The 17,365-nt window shown below is 32.4% G+C and overlaps 1 long non-coding RNA gene across 1 annotated transcript; it reads right to left on the bottom strand.

Annotated features, from left to right (window-relative positions):
* On the bottom strand, positions 1,800 to 3,610 carry LOC18586563. Its single transcript, XR_001929753.1, has 3 exons — positions 3,571 to 3,610; positions 2,834 to 2,916; positions 1,800 to 1,957 (listed from the first exon to the last, which is right to left on the bottom strand). It is a non-coding gene; the product is annotated as an uncharacterized LOC18586563 (long non-coding RNA).

The following is a 17,365-nucleotide window of genomic DNA, read 5'->3' as shown; positions in this document are numbered from 1 at the left end:
AGAAAGCACTATCCAATAGCCAAAAATTAGTTTTACTTGAATCTTCCCCAATAGTTTCCGTAAACAAAACTTTATCAGTATCTTCATCCACATGTTCTGCAACAGCTGCTTTTTCATTCACGTTAGAATGATTCTTACACACTTTTTCCACATGCCCTTTTTGAGCGTATGCCTTGCATTTAACATTAGGTCTAAACCAACAATATTTCTTAGTGTGATTGGTTTTTTTTACAATATTGACATGGTGGAAACTCCCTTTTTGATCTCCCTTCTCATTATCTCTAGTCTTTTTCTTGTTGTTTTTCTTATCAGTTGAACCACTCTTAGTGCTAGTTCCACTCACTTTCAAGTTTTTAGTCTTAGCAAATACGACAAAATCAATTGCACTTCTCTACCTAAAAGCCCTCCTTTGTTCAAGAACTTCTAATGCATTAACTAACTCTTTAAATGTAAGCTAAGCAAAATCCCTTCAGTCTTCTAACCAAGACACCTTAGATTCATACTTTTTAGGTAGGATAACTAACATTTTGCTTATTAATCTTTCCTCTGTAATTTTCCTTCTTAATAATCTCAATTGATTCACTAGTCCCATCACTTTTCCAAAAAAATCTCTAATGTTTTCATTATCCTCTATTCTAAGCATTTTAAATTTTTGAGTGAGATTAAATCTTTGAATCTGCCTAGTTCTTTCACTTCAAAAAAATTCATCCTTCAAATAATCCCAAACCTATTTTGGAGTTTTCAAATGCATAACCTTAACAAATATTTCATCAGATAAAGTTGAATGTAAGCATGACAAAGCTTTATACCTTTTTGATTTATCCTCCTCAAATTGCCTAATCTGAGCAAGGGTTGGAGTAGCACTCCTCTGAACAAGTTTTTCATTAATTTTCATAACTTTTCAAAGTGTAAAAGCCTTGAGATAAGACTCTATCTTCACACATAAGAAGGAATAATTTTCTCTAGTGAACCTCAGTGGAGCAGATAAGTTGAAGCTTGAAGTCATGATGAATTTTTGTTTGTAGTCCCTTAAGATCACTAAATGAGCTCTGATACCAATTAAAGAAAAATGAAGCTAAGGTTTTTTGGAAAAGTTAAGGGAGAAGTTGAAAAATAGGAAAACAGAAAAGAAAAAGAAGAGAGACAATGTTGAATAGAAAAAATGAATGACCATCAAGCCCCAATTCATTTTTTTTAATTTGTATTTATATTCTCTCAATAACAATATTTCTCAAAATTTAGTTTAGGGAGACTAAACCAGATCTAGAAAGCATTTGCACAATAATTAATGAACAACTTAACGATAAGATGAAAAGAAACAGACATGGCCGTTGAGCCATACTGTCACAACCCAAAACTCTCATCGAGCCCGTGACAACCGCTGCGTTGTCCCAATCGACACTCATTACCCAAATTGTCAACCGGAACCCTACAAGGTTTTAATATTAGTTTCTCTTTTCCCGGTGAGCAACCATTACCAAATATCATATCCTAAAAGAATTTAAGCTATTTTCAACTGAAATCAATAAGAAAAATGATTTCTGTCTCACAAGGACATTTTAGTCATTTTTCCTCAAGAGTTTCGAAATCAGTTAAAAATGTAGTATGCAAGTATAAAACACATAATTCATAATCAAAAATAAATTTAAACGTATAAAACTTTCATTTAAAATGAAATTATAACTAGTAGAATAAAATAAAAATATTGAATAAAATATTTAATTTTCTCATAAAACAATATGTTTAGAACACTGCATAATTAATTTTTACAACGAAAAAGTAAAATAAATTCATATATATTGTAATACAGATAATCAAAGTACAAAATTAAATTTTGTAGTGACATGTGGGCCCACGAATGACCAAAAGTATCTAGAGAGATAAACCTACATATTTTGAGGATGCTTGTCCAATTGTAATCCTCGATGAAATGAGCTATCTACAGACTATTCTGAGCCTGAAATGGGTGAAAAGGAGGGTGATGAGATTATATAATCCCAGTGAGTAAACAAATATCACTTCAAATATCTAAAGGCGAGTAAAAGGAGACTATTAAAACATTTCATCAAACTGTGATTTATCATTTTTCAACTTATTTCAACCAAATGAAATCAATTTATTTAAATCAAGTAATCAATATGGCTTATGAATTTCTTAAAAAGCTTGGCTCATGCCAAAAATTATTATCATACTCAGTTATCTAGGATACCTTGGCTGAGGGCTACCCCAACTAAGTCTGCTAAGCCTATTAGAAAGTCATATACGCATAAATCATGTTTTTATTTTGAAAACATAGCCGTTCCTTGGCGTTGGTCGAGTTCCCCCTCACGAGGTGGTTTGGCGTGAAGTGAACTCTAAAAGTTATACCTCGAGAGTTACTCTACTCGCCTCTCCAACTGAGGTAAAATAAAAAGGGGTTTACCGTGCCCCTCTAATAGGCTAGTCCACGGAAACCCGCCCACTGCAGCAAGCTAAACCCACCATATAATAAAATTCGATAACATGATATGACAATTATTGTAATTCACAGCCTTTCAAGGCTAAATACACATTTCATATATTTTAACACAAATATTAATTCAGCCATTTATGCAAATATCGTCATAAGCCATTCGATTCAAATCATAAATTTTTACAACATAATAAGTGGTCTCCAATTACTCTATTTTTCAAAATCATTATTCAATTTCAAGACAATTTATAAAATATTTTTATTTAAATTCATTTTGTTTATAAACCTAAAATTTACCATTTAAACTCATTTTCATAAAATTTCACCAAAATCGATTAAAAACATACTTTAGATAATGAAAATGATAGTAAGGTTACTCACTATTTCGGAAGTCGAATTTCTAAAGTACTTCGATTATCGATCATCGGGTACAATTTTCTTACCTTTGTCGGATGACTCACCACCTTGACACAGTACAAAATCGAGAAACTTACTACATTGGTACTAAATCAAAATTGAACTAATTTAGATTACCAATGCATGATATGGAATGCAAAATATCCGATCAATTACTTAAATGTGATATTCGACTTAAGTCACACTATACTCAGTCTAATTGGCTAAAATCTCCAATTTAACTCCAAATCAATTCTTCTCACTTTCTACACTCCAATTATACCTAAATTACCTCAGTGACTGTGAATGAGATTCAATTTATCAGTCTCGGGTCAATAATCACACATTTCTATATGTTAAGCAAAAATTCGATTTTTCACACCAAAATTGTTCATTTAATTTCTACCCTCACCAAACATCAAATATCACCAAAATATCATAAAATATCATCAATTTCAGCCACAATATCCTCCCTAGAAAATTCGGCTAATGATGGGTAATGGGAGAAAATGAAATTTTTTTCTTGTTGGTTTGTTTCTAAACATGATAAACTAACTAAAAACACTACTATAACTTAGAATCAAATCAATCCAACTTCATTCTCTCTCCATACCCATTCCAACCAGCCATGAATTCACCATGAAAACATGAAATCTAACCATGAAAAATGAAAAAGAAAGCATGGGTAGTGTAAATCACAAGTCAAAATTAAGAAATTTTACCTTTATTAGCTTAATCCTTTGAAATCCCACACTTTTTCTTCAATTTTCCCACCTAGGGTTCTTGTTTTTTTTCCTTTCCTCTTTTGTTCTTCTTTGGCCGGCCATATGAAGAGAAAATGGGCTGATTTGTGTTAATTTTAAAGCTAAATATTTAATGGTTATAAATATGCCATGTGTCACCATTTCATTGGTCTATTTTTATTTCTTAACTATTAAGCTTTCTCTCTCCACCATATAAATTCCTTCAATTATCCATGATAAAATTGGGTAAAATCCATGTGCTGGACAAGTGTCCTGATGGTGAAAAATTATAATTTTGCCCATGAGGCGGCAAAATTACCATTTTACCCTTGGGGCGGTAAAATTATCATTTTACCCTTATACTTCGAAAAATACCGAAATTACAATTTTTCACTTCTCAACCTCAAATTATACGCCAATAAGTCAAATATGATCAAAATCTTTGAAAACATTTTTCCCATTTTGTCCTCGAGTGGCAAAATTACCATTTTACCCCTAGATAGTGAAATTTTCGATTTGACTCCAAATTGATCCTCGAACTCCGAATCACCATATTAAACCATTTTGGGACTTTAAAATTCTTAATTTCACCTTAAATTCTCTATTTGATCTAGTTTGAGGCTTAAATCAACTTTGTTGTACCTCTAGGTACAATGCCGACTTTTATCAATTTTTCGGGACTCTCCTAGCATGTAAACACTTAGTCAATCACATGCATGTCATGACAAGTATTTTATAGAGTCAGGCTTGACATCTTCTCCCTCACTTGGATCAACCATATGATCCTTCTTTATGACTGATTTCGACATCCGACTAAATATTAATATTTTAATATTATTTTATTAATAAAATATTATTTTATTTTAAAGATTTTATCTTGTCTCTTTGGTTTTCAAAATACCTAATTATGCCTCAATTCACATCCGATAAGCTTTATTTGTCACTATATCAAAGTATGGGGTATTTCACATTTCACATACACCAGAAACAAGAAAACAAACCAAATTATGGTGCATATAAGAACAACAAACTAGAAATAAAACAAAACGACATGACTAAGAACGTTTTGAACACAACTAATGGTAAAGATAAAAACAACACAATAGACTAGTGTTTTTGCAACTAGCATTTTCAGTCAAAGATGGCAACGTTTTACTTCTTAAAGACTTTCTTTAACCTTCAAAGTTGTTGCTTTTCGCTAGTACTTCTAGTGGCTTGATTTCCATATTGATAATTACTTTTCAACAAGCTTGAAAAAGAAGGGAAGGATTCTTACAAGTTTAAAGAGGTTAAAAATTTCCATGAAACATGTCAAGATCTTGTTCATAGGAAGTTCTAACTATCTCATATAATTAATTTCATTCTCAAGAAGTGGAAAACACAAGCTCAAGGTTGTATCATTGGAATTAGAAGAATATGAGCTTCCTTTTATGACTGCTTAACTAAAAACAAAGTGCAAAACAAAATTAGCAAGAGCTGATTGTTAAACATGCATAATAATTGTCATGAAAATGTGCCAAATTAAAGAAACATGTCATGCAAGGTAAGGTTAAAGTTTCAACCTTTTGTAACCATTATATATACTGATAATGTTTTATATTTATGAATAATAAAACCCAAAAATTAGAACACAAGTAGAATTTTCTTAAGCTTAAGCTAAACCCAAAATAGTTATTGTTATCCAAATTAGCTTAAGCTTAGTAGGCCAAGACTCAGGAAAATCTAGCTTCCCTAGAATTTTCTTCCAAATTGGAATTCCCTCAAATTTAAAGAAACAAGGAATCTAGTTAAAAGAAAATTAGTCAACCAAGGGAACAAGGAAAAAATGAAGCAATATATATACACGTTTGCATGCATACACACGCACTATACAGGTGTCTAATTTAATTTAATATCTCCTAAATTCTAATGAAATGGTATGGTTCATAGAGTGAACTGAGTAGCAAAGTAATCCTTTCTAAGCCCAAATATTGAATCTCCATTGTTCTTTGTTGTACATTAAAAGGTGTATAAATATATATTGTTTTGTGGGATTTGTTTATATGGCGAGCGAAACAGAAGCAAAGAAACCTAATGTTTCAAGTGGACGTAATTAAGCCATCGTTTATTAGGAATTTCCTTGAAAACTTTTGTCTCTCTAATCAAAGTCAATTTACTTGCATTTAATTAATCATGGAAAAGGCACCATGCTATTTTAAAGTGACTTTATACAGTCCAAATTCTTCTCAAGAAAGATCATAGTCTTAACCAAAATATATATTTTAATAAGTAATTAATAATGACCTGCCAACAGGTTTTACTTTGGCAAACATCTAAAAGTTCAAAAGAAGCAAAACGTGAGGAAAGAAGAGTAGGCTGCGGTATTTAGAAGAATCATCAAGAGAGAAAGAGCATGAATGTCTTGTAATAAGCCAAGAAACAGTGAAAAATAACCTGGTCAAACCACTTTGAACACTTGTATAAATCAATCTTGTATTTGAACAGATATTTGAAGGTGTTGATTTTATCAATAGTTTAATTAGCTAACAACATTCTTTGTTAAATCATTCATTTCTATCAAATGAGGCATCAAGTGATGGAGCATGATCATGACGATATCAATTACATAACAAATATTGCCAAGTAAGAACTGTCTCACCTTTTCTTTTTATTTACAATTTAGTTGGATCAGGCAAAATTTTAGTGAAACCATTTTTTAGATCAATCTTATTTTTCAGGAATTTAGATCCTAATGATTTGATTAATCGTTTACTTGATGACATTTTTTGCCACATTCTTTCCTTGCTCCCTTTTGAATTTGCTGTTAGAACCACTTTCCTTTCTACTTAATGGAAAGACCTATGGAAAAAGTCTTTAATGGCTTACATGCATGATGGACCTTGGAAGATGCTGCTGTTAGAGTATTGAGCTTTCTTAATGATTTTACTAAACTCCATCGACCAAGAAACAAATTGGGTTTTCAATTTGACTTTGGCCAAAGTAGATTCTTTTAGTCACCATTGCACCAAACTACACACTTCACCTTGATTTCTTTGCTTTTAGATAAGAAAATCCAAGGTTATTTAATTGGTTGTTGAATTTGAATTGTCCATTACATGATCAATAGCCATTTCTTTATAACTCTAATGAGTTATTGTAGCCAAACAATCCATTGCCTTCCCCCGCCATCGATTATCCTCTTATAGATTCAAAATAGAAACTTTGCATCTTATATCAGTAAGTTGACTTTCAAGTAAAGCACTTACATATATAGTGTCGAAATTCCCATTTCTTGATAGCTTGACTATCGCAAAATGTAGTGGGTTACAATCTTTAGATGTGAAAGATGCTGCAGGGCTTTAGAAATTGATTGTCTTAAGTTGTCCACAATTAGAACACTTCTATTTTGGGTTCCTGTTTAAGGTCTTTGCGATATTGAGGCAGATTAAGGTTTTTCTAGTTTAAAGTTTCCTCCAAATACAATCCTTTTGGTAGATGGTTTAACCTGGACGATGCCATGCTTGACTTCAGACAAAGGCTAGGGTTCAAACATGCCATAGATAATGATAGCTTCATCTCAAGCAAGAGTATACAATTTGTTAAATCACTTACATTATATATATGGGTTTTTGAGGTATGTTCAATTAATTTGATCACTCCTTTAAACATTAAGTTTTCAAACAAACTTAGATTCTGAAATGAGTATTAGGCTATAAATTGTCCTCTCCTAAACATAATTTACTGGCTTCTATACTTTTAACTACACATGGCTCAATGTTTGATCAATTGTTTTGTACCTATTTGCATGAATTCATCTACAAGTACTAGATATCTTTCAATAGCTTGCGTAGGTTTTGTTTGCAAAGGCTAAAAGAGCTGTGGTGGATTAATTATACAGTTGAGACATCCAATGTTAATTCCTTACTCTTCTTTTTGAAATTCTGTCATAGGCTGAGAAGACTTTATAACTATAAGTCTTTCCATTTTCTTCATATAAATGTTGAGATTGTAAAGGTGAAACATTTCAATGAGTGTGATGGTAGAATTGACAATGTTCCAACCATTTAATGCACAAATTTTGATATATTCTCTTCAAAACTCTTTGTAACCTACTGATCAAACTTGCAGATTGATCCCAAAAGTTATAATATATATGACAAGCACAAAAAAGATACCAGGTGATGAAATGATCACTGAACTCGAAAAACTTGAGTTCCTAAAATTAGAAGGATTTGCAAATGAAAATGAAGAGATTAACTTCATAAAGTAGTAGACACTATTATTCAAAGCAAGACCATTAATTATAGCAAAGTCGAATGGAACTTGTTCACAGCATCTAGTATAAGCACCTAAGTTAGAAAAATAAGGGAACTGTGCATACAAATTTGAATAGGTCAAAAATCTTCATGAAATATGTCGTCATCATGTTCATATGAAGCTTTAATTGCCTTCTTTCGTCGTGCTTAATTTCTTTGTCTAGAAAATGTTCAATTTCATACGATTTGATTGTAAAGAGTTTATTTATTGAATTATGGTTGTTTATTTATTTAGGATTAAGAAATTGTAGCATTCTAGTTGTTTTTTGGATACTTCTACTTCTCATGACAACTAGAGGTAGAAACTTTGCCAAGTACAGGTGAGTGTTAACAAACCATTTTTTTCTCATAAATTAAATAGGAAAAAAAGCTTTGGTGTAAACACCATATTTTTCAGGAAGTCAATTTTTTTTCTTCTTTACTCTTTCTTTTTTTCTTTTCTTTTCTTTTTTCTTTCCATTTTATTTTTGGTATTTTTCATTTTTATTTTGATTGATCCTTGAGCCTTAGGAAAGATGGGTTTATAATCCAAATGGATTCTTAAACCAAATGGGTCAAAATTCAATAAGGTAATGATGTTGGGCTAGTAAGCCCACAAATAAGAAAAAAGGGCAAAACAAAGATCAAACAAAACAAAAAAAGAAAGCAAATCAAAATCAGAAAAATTGGAATAAAAACAACAAAAAAGGAAAGGAAGATTAAAAAAAAAATGATCAATTAAAAAAGGTAAAAGATTAACGGAATCCCTAAAACCTTTCACAAATCGAAAGGTTTATACCAAAAACTCCTCCCACGGAATAAAATAAAATCAAAGATTTGTAATTAAATCAAGATTCTAAGAAAACACCTATAAAAACCCCAAAAAACGCAATAACATACAAGGAGGAAAAAGAAAAAAATTACACAAGAAAAATTAGCAAAAAAAGTGTTCCTTTTTTGGGTTTTGAAAGTTTTTCGATTTAAATTTAGGAATTTCTGGATAGCTTTAGAGAAAACAAGTCCAATTAAAAGAAAGATCGGCTTGAAAGAGTTTTAGGGGTGAATTTTGGTAAGATTTCGACATCGGTGAATGGCACCTGGTGGTGGAGAGTGCAGCGGTAAGAGAGATTTCGATGAGCAAAATTTTGAAAAGAGGTTTTTTTTAGAGGGAGAAAGGGAGAGCATCAGCATTAGAGAGGGAAAAATTTGAGGAAAGTGGCTTAGGTATTTTTAGATGGGATTTTATACCTTAGTGAAATGATGTATTTTTTATAATGGAGCATTTAGACTTTGGGTTGGTTGCCACAGGTCAATTTTGATTAAACCCATTTATCAGGCCTGTTTCTTAGGTTATTAGATTGGTAAACTGTCCAAAACCATCTTGCTTGGACCCTTGGATATTTGATTGCAGCCCACTTGACCAAGCTCATTCTCATTTAATTATTTGGTTCACGTACTAAGTATGGGCTTGAACATTCATGATTTTTCTTTTATTTATTTATGTTCATGTTCATTTATTTATTTTATTTTGTTAATATAACAAAAATAAAATTTTGTTTTAGGTCATAATTAGGTTAGGATAAAATTCTTACGACCATAATTTGTAGAATAAAAATTATAAAATAATAAAAGTACGTACTTATTTTAAAAAAAATCTTTTAAAAAGAATTTTTAAGGAAAGTTGCAAGGGCATTTTTTCTTAAAATTTTCAGAGGAAAAATAATTATGGGACCTTACCATAAAGGTTGGGGGTAAATCCCATAAATATTTTTACCAAAAAGGTTTATTTTTATAAGTAATTAATAAGAACATAGACAAATAAATAATTTAGATTTTGTAAAATACTAATGAATGTTTAATATAAAATAAATGGAAGTCCTCTGATGATGGAATTTCAAGAATGTTTCAAAGGATAATTTTCTTGAAAATTTTTAGATGAGAAAATCTTTTTAAATTTTACCAAAAATGTTGAGAAATTTAGGAAAAAATTTCAATAGTAGAGAACATTTTATTTATAATAAATTGGAGAAATAATTAAGAAAAATAAACTAGAATATCAAAACAAAATTAATTTATTAAGGCTAAAAAGAAAACACATAATTAATTAAGTACCATTTTGAATAGGCGTTGTGAGAGTGCTAATCTCTTCCTCACATGTAATTGTATTTTAGAACCTAATCAGTTTCGTAAATTGGAACCGTATTTTTTAATAAACTTAAGTTAAGCCTAAGACCTTATTAGGAAAATAAATTCAATTAAGTGGTTAATCACACCAAACAAAAAAAGATTTATGGTGACTCTTTTTATGTCAAATGATTGAGTTTTAAGACTCATACTTTATGATAGCTTAGCGACTCCACTAGTGAAGCCAATAATTAATTATGTGACATATTAAGCCTTGACTAGTTCATTTTAATTTGATATGCTAATTCATTTTCATTAATCTAACATTACTTTGCTTCCTTTGATTATGTATTTTATTTTACTTATGGATGATAAAAGATTTGTACGTCCCTTCACACACATGTTTGCATACATGTATGAGCTTTATACTTAAGATTTGTCTCATTTAGGAGGAAGTAGAGTACCCTACTCTCGTGAGTTGGTAGCCTCTATGTGGGCACATGAAATACTTCGACTTAAATTGAATCCTTTTCGTTGGAAGCCTGTAATGGTGAAGATTGGGGTGACTTACTAGTTCCGAATGGATGACAGTAAGGAGCAATTTAGGAACCTTTAGTTTTGTGTGAAACTATGCTCTGCTCAGCATATAGAAAACCATTGAGGGCTAAGCGTTAGAAAAGCCTCGCTAAACCCATAAAAGAACACCCATGTAGGTACACATGAAAGGATGCTTTTTGCTATGTAAATACCTATTGAACTTTTTTTTATGGTTGTTTCATGATTATGCATTAACATCATTTTTCAGATAGAGGTATTTTTATGTTATAGAGTATGGCAAAAAAACCCTAGCTGCATCCACAAAGCGACTACTTCTCTTCGTATCTACCCTTGACATATGTGAAGAGGACTTAAGACATTAAGATTTGATCAAAACAGATCCAACATGTAGAGGGTGATTGTTTGAAGGAGGGATATGTTTAGGAAACGAAAAATGACCAAGGAGGCAGAATGACCTCACAGATTTTGATCAACATTTGGAATCAATGGAGATAATCTAAACGACAAGAATTTGAGAAGAAGTATGGGCATATTACATCACTCCTTCACATACCTATTGATGACTAGACTATTAGAGCTATCGTTCAATTTTGGGATCCTTCATACAAATGTTTTGTCTTTAATGAAGTGGATATGATGCCAACAATTGAAGAATACTCGACCTTACTTTGCATACACCTTTCAAGTGCATACAAGAATTACTTGAGAAGTCAACGGACAGGTTATCTAAAAAAGATTGCAAAAATCATGAGAATGAGTGTCCAAGAAGTTGACATGAATGTTAAACAAAAAGGAGATAGTGTTTTTATTCCATGGAAATTTCTTCATAGTTGCATCATGAAACATCTAGAAGATGAAACAAGCATGAGTATTATGGCATTAGCAATCTATGGGATGGTTCTCTTTCCAAAGGTTTTAGGACATATCGAAGTAGTAATGGTGGATTTCTTCAAGCAGGTTGAAAACAAAATTAATCCATCAATAACAATTTTACTAGGGACTTTTATATCACTAAGCTACTGTCAATGGAAAGGAAAGGGCGTTTGATTAAATGTGCACAACTATTGCATGTATAGATTAAAACCCTTTTCGAGTGTGAAAAGAGTAAGTTTTGAGCACCATATCTCTCCACCAGTATTCCTATTAAAAATTTTGTGAAAGTGAATGGCCAAAACCAAATTCAAACAAGAATGGATCTCGAGACTATAAACTTTACGAGACAACAAATGCTATGGAAAGCACCATGGATGGCACTTCAACCAATGTTATGGAAATTATATGTCAATTATTCTCTTAGGATTATAAGGCGTAATAAGTTATGCCCCACTTATGGTATAGAGACAAATGGGGCCTGAAAAATTTTTCCCAATGACACATAAGCTTGATCAAATTGAGTTTTCTTATGGTGAGCAAAGGTCATCAAAGAAAGTTAAGAAGATTGTTAAGGCATGGAAACAAGCTAGAAGATTTAGTGATAAGGTTACACTACAATATTTGGTATGGCATGAATGTAGAATTAAAAACATCATGCTGCCTCCCCAATCTAATTTTATTTGTTCATTCAATTCAAAATCTCGAGATGTCCCTTTTACTAATTTACAGCTTTAGGTTGAGAGGAATAGATTGAAACAAGAGAACAAAAAACTTCAAGAGAAAAATAGAAAAATTTATGGGTCAAGCCAAGCAAGATAAAAAAAAGATTAAATAATTGTATATAGAGAAAAAGGCATGGGAAAACATGTTTGATGGACTAAGTAATACATTTGAATCAGCGATTGTTGAGCTTAATGTGCTATGAAAGGAAAATGAAAGGTTGCAAGCAAAATGCCAAGTAATAAAGGAACAGAAGAATGTTCTCCAAGATTCTATTCATGGTTTAGGACATAAGCTACATATCCAACAAGGAGTTAACAAGTACTTCGCGGAAAGAGTGATCAACTCGAGCATACTATTTGAACACTTTAGAGGGAGTATGACTCAATTTAGAAGGAATGCCATTCACTTCAAGCATATGCAAGAATAAGGAATAAAATTGAGGTGTGGGGAGTGAGGTGTGGTAACATAAATTTTTAAAGAAATAAGCCTAAGTCGAGCATCTTGCAAGACAAATCTCCAAGGTGGCTTTTGTGGAAAGAGATGTGGCTAATAAGGTGGAAATCCTTAAAGGAAAAGTTCACCTAATGGGAACAGGTGGGCAATGCATGATTGACTTTTTAGCCAAGGCATACGATCAGTATCAACAAGTTCTTCTTTTTTTTCTAAATTGTATTAGGGATGGAAATGGATGTAAACAATCTTTGAGATTAAAAAAGGAACTTTTTCTCACCAATACTTGCTATGTAATGAATACCTCGAAACACATTCACTTGTGCATCATTCATTCATAAACATTCATACATGCAGTCATCTAATCATCATAATATAAGCACATTCTAATCCATGTTTATGGTACATAAAAAGGTTAAAGAATAACTTGACCATCGAAAACTCCAAGGCAACATGTTCGTCATTCGTAAGTTGGATTGATAAGATTGAAAAGACTCAAAGGGAAATAATGGACAAATTAAGAAGGCTAATAAAGATAATGATCAGTAAAGGAAAAGAGAGTGAAAGAACCTATTGCTCTACACTTAAAACAGCGTCCATATTGTCAATAAAACTGCTCCTAATGCCCACCCTCCCTCCTATTTCCATTCCAGCCAAATTTTTTTTGGAATTATTGTCAAGTGAAAATGGAGAATTTCATTGTTGGAACTTGAGTTAATGATTTTTTGTGCCCCTGGCTCGGCCAGCCTTCATGATTGGTTGCTTGCTATTACTAGAAGGAGCTCTTTCTAAGTCAACTTCTAAGAACTAGATGATGATAGAAAGGAGCCCTTATCCACTCCACCCCAAATATAGGCATACAAGATGCCAAAAAATCAATTGAAACATATCCACCCATGGGTCAAACAACGGCCCGAGGACATGTTATGCCAACTTCGAGTGACAACTCTTATAATTCAATTATAGTGCCAGATTTGGATGACCCTAAGGAGAAAGAAAAGTTGAAGGCAGTTTGAAGGGCATAACAAAAGTATGATCATTTAGAGGAGTGACTTAGAGTTATTGAAGGATTAGACGTTTATACCACTATCGATGCTACAGAATTGTGTTTGGTGCTTGATCTGGTGACTCCACCCAAATGTCTAATGGCTCATATTACCATGTATTGTCGACGAATGGCTACTCATACAAACAATGATAAGTTCTTGGCATGTCAAATTGGATAAGAATCAAATTCAGTCTTGGAAGAACCTCGCTAGAGCTTTTTTAGCTCAATATAGGCATGTCAAGGATATGGCTCTAGATAGACTTTCCTTGTAAAATATGAAAAAAAAAAAGAATACAGAAAGTTTCAAAGAGTATGCTTAGAGATGAAGGGATATGGCTGTTGGTCCTAAAAAAATGTGCTAGAGGGGGGGTAAATAGCACTTTTTGGCTTTTACTACACTTGATTTTGAATTGGGGGCAAATTGAAGATTAATGATGAGAAAATTTGATGCAAGATGAAGGAACAATTTTAGAAAGAATGAAAATGAAAAATAAAACAAAGAAGACAATACTTAAAGATTTATAGTGATTCGATTAAAGACCTACATCCATTACCTTGATTGTTCAACCAAGGATTTTTCAAACCAAATCACTAAAAAAGATGAAATTCTCAAGCTTCCACCAAGCTTTTACAATAGCTTTTCACAAGCTAAGCCACAACCTTTAATAATGGTTTTTCTCGAGATCAACCATAATCCAAAACTAACTTTCCTAGGCTGAGTTAGAACCTATACACTCAATCAAGCTAACCCAAGCTTGAATAAACCCCTTAGAGTGACTCGTTCATTCTAAGTATTCAAGGAGAAAGAAATAAGGATGTACCTATGATCACTAACCTGATCTGAATGGTACAAAGTGAAGTGCTTATCTCAATTACAAAGATTGGAGAGAAATGCAGAAAGTATATAGAGAATTTCTTGCTATCTTTGAGCTCTTTTTGGTCTTGGAAGCCTTGGATATGTTCTTAGCCATTGATGAGGGTTTTTATACTTGAAAAACCAACTCTGATGGATGTTTGACAGTTTCTGACCATTGGGAAACAGTTTGGAGCAGTTGTAGCCATTAATCTGTCTTCTAGTATTCAAATTCAAATCTTCAGATAGAATGCTCTTAGTCGACTAACTATGCTTCTTAGTTGATTATGTCGTCTTTGCCTCTGAATCCAGTTTTTGATAGTAAGCTCTTAGTCGACTAATTATGCTTCTTAGTCGATTAAGTCGTCTCAATTTCTAAACCCAGTTTCTAATAGTAGGTTTTTAGTCAACTAAAAATACTTCTTAATCGATTAAGTCATCTTTGTTTTTGAACCAGCCATCTTAATTCTTGAGTTTTAGTTGACTAACTCCCTTCTTTATCCAACTAAGAAGCTTCTATTTTATGATTCAATTTTGGCTCCTCATTCTTATGAGATTTGATATTTGCTTTTTAGTGATCAATTTATTATTGGCATACATTTTTCATCTTGCGCGCTTAAGTAGCATAGTTAGATAAAAATGAGTAAGAATGTTTTATTATCATCAAAAACTAATGGAGCTAACAATCTCTCCATTTTTTATGATGACAAAATATTCCTTGATTACCAGCACAATGTCTATTAGATCCTTTTTGTTTTGCACAAAATGAGGATTTTCCCCCTAAGTATGTGCTCCCCCTTAGAGTATGCATGATTTTATTATTCATTTTAGCAAGTTTTTATCTGTTTCTTAAGGAAAATGATAGGTATAGATTCAACCATTTGACAAAATATTTTTATACAGCCTTTCAGGATAATCAGCTATAGGTGACAGAATTATCATTCACTGTCATCAGCATATTTTCAACAAATCATGTCCATTTCAAACATAAATGCCATTAACCATTTAACAGAAATATCATATATCATAAACATATAAGCAACATCCATTTTCGTTTTAGAAATAGTTTCCATTCAATTCAATAGAACAACCATACACATAAGTTATCAGCAAGTTACCAGTATCCAGTTTTCAACCATCAATACACAAAATAACATAAACAGCTCAATATTGTCAGAGTCAGATTTAGATTTCTAAATTACCCTTACATTACTTTCTACTTTCTTCCTAAAATTCTTCTACCTTTTATCTCTCCTAAGCTTTCTATCATATTACTCCCCTTTTTTTGTCATCAACAAAAAATATGGGTGGTCAACTGGTTTGAGAAGAATTAGAGAGGGTAGACTCATCAGTGTCAAAATGGACATTGAGGGGTTCAAGAGATGGCACAAGTGATGCTCTTTTTGGTAAGGAGTTAGGGGAGGATTTGTCTGAAATTTGGAGTGGATCATGAGTAAAAGATTGGACTGAGGGTTTGGCTTTCTCAGCTATTCTTGAAGACTTTCTTCTCTTGAGGAATTTTATCTTTGTTGCCATGGTCTTCCTACCTTTACCAATAAGTTTGGATTTATCTTTGGTGGAAATAGCTGCTTGTCCTTGTTTTATTTCAGTAGGTCCACTTACTCTGGTAATGTGAACTGACTTAGGAAAAGCCTTTGCAGATGCTGACTTCTAATTTTTGTCCTTTGCTGCTTCTTTTTTTGCTTGTTCTTCTCTGACCATTTGCTGAAATATATCCATTATTGAAACTTCCTCAGAGTTACGAGATGGTTTTTCTGGTTGTGGTTCATCATATAGTGGAGAGTTGTCATCAAAGAATCCAAGTACTTTAGTGCCTTCATTGGATTCTTCTTCATTTTGAGGTTCAGGAGTAGGAGATTTCCTTACTGGAACAAATTCTTATTCATCTCCTTCAGCTTGGAGGTCAAGACTTTCAGCAGCTTGTTCTACAGATGCTGGACTTGGTGTTGCAGAAGTGTTTACAGTAGCAAGTTTGAAAGCTATTTTTCCCTTTTCTTTCATCACATTTTTCAGCTCTTCCAACTTATCTTCAATTTTCTATATCCTTGCAGATTGATTAGTGAGTTTCCCATCAATTCTCATTAGCAAATTTAGAATCATTTCATTAGAAATCTAGGAGGAAGCTATCTGATTTTGAGCAGGTGTGGAATGTTCATCCCTTGGAGCAATCTTGAGGGTGTTGACAAACTTTTTTCCTTCTAGTTTGTACCCCATCTTTGGTAAGTTTCCTAGATAGATTGCTTGGTCCTTACTTTTCACTTGGTCCATTTTATATCTTGAACTCCATATCCCATTTTTCTTAATCAGAGAGGTAATTATGTCAAGCCCGACCTTATAAAATACTTGTCATGTCATTCATGTGATTGACAATATGTTTGCATACTTAGAAAGCCCCAAAAAATTGTCAATAGTTGGTAATATACCTAGTGGTGTAACTAAGTTGAATTAAGCCTTGAACTAGACCAAATAGAGATTTTAAGATGAAATTGAGAATTTTAAAACCCCAAAATGACTTAAAATAGTGATTCGGAGTTCGAGGACCGATTTGGAGTCAAATTGAAATTTTCATGATCTAGGGGCAAAATGATCATTTTGCCACCTGAGGTTAAGATTGTGATACCCCAACTTCTATAGGCTTGTAACTAAGTATAAATGTAATAATATGGGCTAGGGGTAGTTTCGTCATTTTCTCTAATAAGCTTCCAGAAGAAAGTTTTATGATATTTTAAGGCATAAATAGGCATAAGACAGTATAAATGACGTGTGCTGATGAAAACACGAAGAAAACTAGAAGTTTCAACAATTTTCATAACAGGGGCAAAATGGTCATTTTTCACCTCGGGTTAAAAT

Source organism: Theobroma cacao, chromosome 10 (genome assembly GCF_000208745.1).
Source record: "Theobroma cacao cultivar B97-61/B2 chromosome 10, Criollo_cocoa_genome_V2, whole genome shotgun sequence".
In the NCBI taxonomy this organism is placed as follows: Eukaryota; Viridiplantae; Streptophyta; class Magnoliopsida; order Malvales; family Malvaceae; genus Theobroma; species Theobroma cacao.
Note: the sequence above shows the minus strand (reverse complement) of the source record. Positions and strands in the feature narration are given on the sequence as shown.